The sequence below is a fragment of the Ranitomeya variabilis genome, chromosome 4, assembly GCF_051348905.1.
Source record: "Ranitomeya variabilis isolate aRanVar5 chromosome 4, aRanVar5.hap1, whole genome shotgun sequence".
Classification (NCBI taxonomy): domain Eukaryota; kingdom Metazoa; phylum Chordata; class Amphibia; order Anura; family Dendrobatidae; genus Ranitomeya; species Ranitomeya variabilis.
Genome location: NC_135235.1, coordinates 681692191 through 681699499, shown reverse-complemented (window position 1 = coordinate 681699499; position 7309 = coordinate 681692191). Strand labels below are relative to the sequence as shown.

The 7309-nt window shown below is 42.9% G+C and overlaps 1 protein-coding gene across 2 annotated transcripts in view; it reads right to left on the bottom strand.

The window, feature by feature from the left end:
* The window catches only part of LOC143766381 (uncharacterized), a 162273-nt gene that overhangs the window by 92381 nt on the left and 62583 nt on the right, over positions 1-7309 (bottom strand). The window lies entirely within an intron of this gene.

The window sequence follows — 7309 nt, the reverse complement described above, 5'->3', positions numbered from 1 at the left end:
GTCATCCCCCAGAATCCCTTCATAGTGTTACTGTATAATGTCCCAGCATTCCCAGCAGTGTCACCTCTCCAGTCAGCAGCTCAATAATCTTGTAGATGAGTTCTAGGATCTTCTGGCCATTGATGTCCTCATGTATCAGGGGGCGAGGTAAAGGTCCGGAGATTGAGCTCAGGAGTCTTCCCCATCCCTCACACAGGGTCCTGACAGGGCTCACTAGAGGTCTTCTTCACTACTGTGTAATCCTGGTTATGGAGAGACACATTAATAAATCTCACTACAGACATTTCCAGAGTCCTCACCTCTCCAGTTCTGTCCATCTGTTATTCCCATAGATAAGAATGATGTAATGTGACGTCATCAGAATCTCTCACCTCTCCAGTAAGCCGGAAGAAGATCTCTAGGGTGAGGTGTAATATCCTCTCCGCCATCTTGTCTCCATCCATAGCCATCTTTGGATAGGTAGATACGTAAATCAGGAAAATTTTCTATCCAAGATCTTCACTGAGAGGATCCGATATTGTAGAGACCTGAATGAGAAGAAGATGAGCCGATGTAACATCATAAAAATCCTGTGTAATAATACAATTACTGGAGATAATAAGGGAAACATATGAGGAGATTTATTATTTTACAGTATTCAGTTTTCTTCCTTACATCTACTAATAAAACCTATATATTTAGGCCACAGACAACAAGCAGTTTCTCCCTTGGTGTCGGCAGCTGATTACGTTTCTCATAGACTCATCTTCCATAACGCTAATTCTCGTCTCATTTACCGACACTGGAATCGGCATTAGCAATGTTTGCTTATATCCTGTTTGTCTAAGAATCCTTCCTTAACTTAATCCCCTTTTTATTAGGCCTTCTGCCCACCTAAGACATTGCTCTGTACCCTTTAAAGGGAAGGTGCAATGATTTTAATTTTTGTATTAATAATTATTGATTATACAATCAATTATTTTTAATACAAAATTAAATTAACTACTTTAATAGTTTTTTACTTATTAACATTTATGTGTGCCACTGGGGGCTTAAATTTTGACTATTGGGGCGTGTGTCTAGGAACGACCCTTAAACACCTCACTTGCGGCAGCCATGGGCATAGGAGCCAACGGCCGGACTCCGACCGCATCTCTTACATTGAGGCCGCTCCTCCTGCCTCTTAGCTGTGACCCGGGCACACCCTCCTGGGCTGTCTAGGTCACAGCTGTGAGAGGAGATCGCGGCCATTTTGTTGTAGCCCGCAGCATATGCTGTGGGCTTTATTTTCCCAACATTACACACACTGCTCAGTGTGTGCAATGACGGGAGCTGCCGGTAAGAGCGCCAATCAGAGCGCTGCAGGGTCATGCTGTCACATGTCAGTGTTACCCCGCAGCAGTGACTGTCACCCGCGGTAACACTACCGCCGGTACTGTCAGTCACAGCGCTGTGGGATCATGCTTCCAGATGTTAGTGTAACACCCCAGGTAACCGGTTGTTACAGTGGCATTGCTTTCCTCACATTGAGAGTGATGCCATGCTTGAAAGCGAGAAAGGATCCATTTATGGGGAGGAAGCAGGAAGCTTCTCCAGCCAATGAGAGAAGAAAAAAGACCTGCCGTCAGCAATGAACCCGGAGGTTCTTGGAGCTTTAGTGGAGGAGCTGTGCTGTCAGCTCCAGCGGTCCTAGTTCCGCGCTGCAGAAAGAGTGGGGCGTCGGGGCGAGAGGTTTAGGTCCTAATACCAACACACTCAGCGGACTTTGATTCTTACAGGTAATTATTTGCGGTGTTTAAAAATTCCATTTATTAATCATATCGGCCAATTGTATTTCCTACTTTGCAGGACACAATCTGGTTTGATTTATAAACAGTAACGTATTTATTTGGGCTGGACACTGCACCTTATAAGATATGTATATTTTAAACATTTACATATAGATTTGTACTTAAAACTTTGGTACAGCTGTGTGTTTGGCTAGATGTTGGCATTATATACATTCATTTTTTTTAATCTCTCTTTTTGATAGTCAAAGCACCACTTAGTGGCCAATTGGGATATTAATGTAATAATTATGCTACAAACAATTTCTTGGTACTATGCACTTTAATATTTTGATATCAGTATTTAATATTATTTTATCAATATAATTTGCCATTTATTAATTGGTTGCCATTTGGTGTTATGCTCTGATATTTGAAATTGTTTGCCACATATGTTAGTAGTGATCCTTCTTTCAACCTGTTTTTCCAGTATTTACCATACTCCTGAACATTTTTTATCATGTTCTTGAATAAATTAATAAACTATTGTTGTTTTTAAAAAAATAACTTTGTGTCAACTTCCAGAGATTTTTTCTTGCGCCTTGTGTTTGAATAAGGTGCATGAAGAATAAGGTTGTATTGTTAGAAAGAGTATAGAAGCAGCAGCGGAGCAAGCTTCCGGAATCCCAGCCTGCAAAGGGAAGAGTCCAGCACTGGAGACACAGCAGCGGCAGGTAAGGAGACCGACCCTGCTCAGGCAGCCGAGGACACGCTCATAGGGCCTGTAGATGGCCCAACATCCCTACCACCTGGCCGTGTATATGGACCAATAGATTGGGAGCAGCCCTGGGGTATCGTACACACCTCCACAGCCCAACTACAGCCCTCAAGAGGGACCCAGGAAGTGCATGGAGAATGAGTGTCAGCTTGTGAGCATCAGCGTGAGTGTCAGCATGTGAGCATCATTGTGTGAGCATGAGTGTCTGTGTCAGCGTGTGAGCATCAGCGTGTGAACGCGAGTGTGAGCGTCAGCGTGTGAGAGTGAGCGTGATACAGCGAGCAGCACCAACTAACAGAATCCTTGCTGCCTGCCATCCCCGATGTTGTGAATTCTACTCTTGGGCTCCCTCCGGTGGTTGTTAGTGGTAGTGCAGTTGTCTTGGGGTTGTAATCTGGGCAGGTGTTTCTGCTGATTGCAGCTCTACTAGGTATTTAGGTTTGCAGGACCCATTACTCCTGGCCAGTTGTCCATTGTTCTTGGAGGGATTGCATCTCTCTCTGGTTCCTCATGCTCTGCTGCCAATTCAGCTAAGATAAGTGTCTGTATTTTTTGTCTCTGTGCACACATGCAGTGTGCTTTGTAATTCAGTGCAATTCATTGTGTTTTTGTCCAGCTTAGACTTTGTTTGGATTTTTCAGTCATGCTGGATTCTCAGGAGTTGCAGATATACTTGCTATGTCTTTAGTTAGATGTAGTATATTTGTATTTTCTGCTGTGGATATTTTTAGGATTTTAATACTGACCGCTTAGAATTCTGTCCTATCCTTTTCTATTTAGCTAGAAGTGCCTCTTTTGCTAAATTCTGTTTTTCTGCCTGCGTGTGTCTTTCCTCTTATACTCACAGTCAATATTTGTGGGGGGCTGCCTATCCTTTGGGGTTCTGCTCTGAGGCGAGATAGAATTCCCATTTCCACCTATAGGGGTATTTAGTCCTCCGGCTGTGTCGAGGTGTCTAGGATGTGTTAGGCACACCCCACGGCTACTTCTAGTTGCGGTGTCAGTTTAGGGTTTGCGGTCAGTACAGATACCACTTACTCCTGAGAAAGTCTCTCATGCGGCTCCTAGGTCACCGGATCATAACACCCCGGTGACCGTCTACTTGTTAGCATAACTTTGCAGTCACCAACATAATGGCTCCGCACTGTGTTCCTAAGGCTATGTGCACACATTGTGGATTTTGTTGCGGATCATAGCATTTTTTCTGCGTGGAATTGCACCAAAGCGGCAAAGAATTGCTCAAGTAATGTTAATCAATGGGAATCCAGAACTATTGCGCACATGCTGCGGAAAATTCCGCACTGATTCTCAGCGTTTTATTTTCTGCAGCATGTCAATTCTTTTTGCAGATCTGCAGCTTTTCTGCACCCATTGACTTACATTGAGTCAGTCAAATCCGCAACTAAACCGCAGGTGTAAAAAACTCTGCGGATTAGCTGAGGATTTGCTTGCCAAAAACACTGCGGAAAGGAAGGAGGAAGAGTGTGTGGGCAGAGAATATGTGTGTGAGCAGAGACTATGTGTGAGCGAAGAATATGTGTGTGAGCGGAGAATTTGTGTGTGTCTGTCTGTGAGTTTGCTTGCGGGTGTCTGTGTGTGTAGCCAGGCGTCATCTGATGGGACTACTACTCACATCCGGCTATGTCTGCTGTCACATATAACAGTGACAGCACGAGCCGATGATGAGACAGCAATAGTCCCATCATCCGGCGACTGTGTTCAATTGTTAAAACAAAAAAACAAAACACATTCATACTCACCAAACCCCTAATCCCCGACACTCTCGATCTCCTGCAACAAAAATAAAATAATAAACCACAATATATTTACCTTTCCGCCATAGTCCATTTAATAATGAGTGTCCCACGACGATCTCACATGACCTCTCTACCTGGCCTGCGGCGATACAGTGACAGGAGGTGATCCTCCCGCAGTGTATCACTGTGCCACAGTCAGAGTTCACCTGAATTCATGCTGTCACTTGCGGCACCGCTGAGTGAGAAAATTCTCACGCAGCGGTGTTGTAAGTGAGAGCACGAACTCCATTGATACACTGCGGAAGCGATAATCTCCTGTCAGTGTATCGCTGGAGGCCAGAGATATGACTGTTCTACACGTGAGATCGTCGTGGGACACTCGGTAATTGGACTATGTCGGAAAGGGAGTATTTGTTTTGGTTTATTATTTTATTTTTGTAGCAGGATATCGAGGGATGCGGGGATTAGGCAAAGGAATAAGTATGGTAAATTAAGATTCAATAAAGCAATCTGTGCGATTATTTCAGGACTTTATTCTGGCTGTATGTTTACCATATAACTATAGGATTAGCAATGGATAGGTGTCTTATTGACGCTTCTCAATTACTAAGCCGTGAACTTGATGTCACCAGACAATACAAAGATGACATCAACCCCACAACTATTACCCCACTTGCCATCGCAACAGGGCAAGTAGGAAGAGCGAGGCTAAGTGGCAGAATTTGCGCATCTATAAGATGCACCATTTCTGGGGTGGCTGAGACCTGATGTTTTTAGCCTGGGGTTGCCAATATCATGGCTCCTTCCTAGGCTATTAATATCAGCCCGCAGCTGTCTGCCTAGCCTTTGCTGGTTCGATTTTATAGGGGGACCTCACATCAATTTTTTTCTAAACTAGCCAGCAAAGGTTGAGCAAACGTGTGAGCTGATATTAATAGCCTGGGTACCTTTGTGGCTATTGGCTCCTTCCCAGAATATTAACATCAGCCCTCGGCTTTCCCTCTGCTGGTTATGAAAATTATGCGGGAGCCCACGCAATTTAATTATTTTTTTTTTTTAAATAAACAGATATTGCGTTTCTTGCAAATGTCGTGTGTGTGTCTTTTATTTAACTCTGTATGTACCATTTTATTAATGAGGGCATCTGGCTGACAAATTTACATTCACTTACATTTTGTTTTAAAAGAAGAGGTTGGACAAGGAAATGACATCATAATTATTATTGTTTTTTGTTAAGCAATATATCTTTATTTAGCTTGCAAATCCGCAGAGAAAACTGAATGAAAATCCGCATCAAATCTGGGCGGATTTTCAACTGCATTTTCTGCCAAGAGAGGAAGAATCTGCGCAGAATTTTACAACAGGAAATCAGCAACGTGTGCACATAACCTAAATGTCATTCTCTCATATCCCTTAGCAAACACCCAGAAGGGGAGGAGAGGAGCGACATCACACGCGTCAGCAGATTCAGCCCATAATTACAACAGTGCAGTAAAGTGAGCTAGTTGTACACTAGGTTTTTGTCAAATTTCAGTAGCTGCTCCCCTTAGTGTTTAAAAGTGGAAATACCAAACTTTTAAAATTATTTTTCATATTTTACTAAATTATAAACAAATGATAATATTTTTTAAGAATTTAAACATTAATTCTTTACATTTTTTCAATTGCTGCAAAACATTTTTTTTATGGTACCTTCCCATTAAGTAGATCTCTTGGCCTAAGCTAAGAACCTCGCCCTACTCTTTGTCTCTGCTAGGCTCCCTGCCTGAAATCCGAATCCCTGCTTTCCTTCAGAACGTACTATCTGATGTCTCCTCCTGGCACACAACACCATATCAATTCAACTCTGAAACCAGATAGACCAAAGTTCTGTATTTCTCACCAGGAACTTGTCCTCCTGTGTGCTCACATAGCTCAGAATGATGGCTTCCACAGCACCTCACACAGTATTATGGCTACAATAGCCTGCTACACAAAATGAGGACTCCCCACTCAGTATGGAGGCTCTTATAGTCCACCACAGCCACCCACTCAGTGCGAGACCACCACAATTTCTGATATTTAACAACAACAAAAAAAACACTCCTGAGGTGCGCTGCTCTGGTTTGGGCAGTGTGAGTACTGAGGCTCCATACTACAGGTGTGATGTAGTGACGTCATTGAGCCTGCAGTGCACGGAGTCTCAGACTCACAGGCGGAGGCTGAATGGTGGATCAGGAGCTGTCGACTCCCTGATTCACTATTCTATTCAGTGGTATCACTGTCATGAGAGTGTGGATAGTGTGGAAATTTTGATGATGGGGCAAGGAGAGGGCGACCAGTGCTGAGCCGCACCGAGCCCTCGCAATTTATGGGCATCATAGCGACCGAGTTGGCTGCTGCTATGGATGATACACTCCTGCCTATCCAACTATTGTGTGGTAAATATCTCTTAGGCCCTGGGTTCATTAGTTTCTGCCCCAAGAATAGGGCTAAGGGAGTACTTATTAATTAGCCATGGGGTAGCCAGTGAGGTGAATGGTAACATTGTGTGTGTAGGGGGCAGTACTGTGGGAACATTAAAAAGTGTGGGGAGGGGGGGGGGAATAGCAGTATTGTGGGAAACCTCCCTAAAGTAAAAATCATAAACCTACAATAAACACTGGACTAAAAACAGATATTTACTTAACCCCTTAGTGACGGAGCCAATTTGCAGCTTAATGACCGGGCCAATTTTTACAATTCTGACCACTGTCAATTTATGAGGTTATAACTCTGGAACGATTTAACGGATCCCACCAATTCTGAGATTGTTTTCTCGTGATATATCGTACTTCATGGTAGTGGTAATATTTCATCGATATTACTTGCGTTTATTTATGATAAAAAATATGGCGAAAATTTTTAAAATTTTACAAATTTTCAAACTTTGAATTTTTATGCCCTTAAATCAGAGAGATATGTAACACAAAATAGTTAATAAATAACATTTCCCACATGTCTACTTTACTTCAGCACAATGTTGGAAACAATTTTTTTCTGTTAAGAAG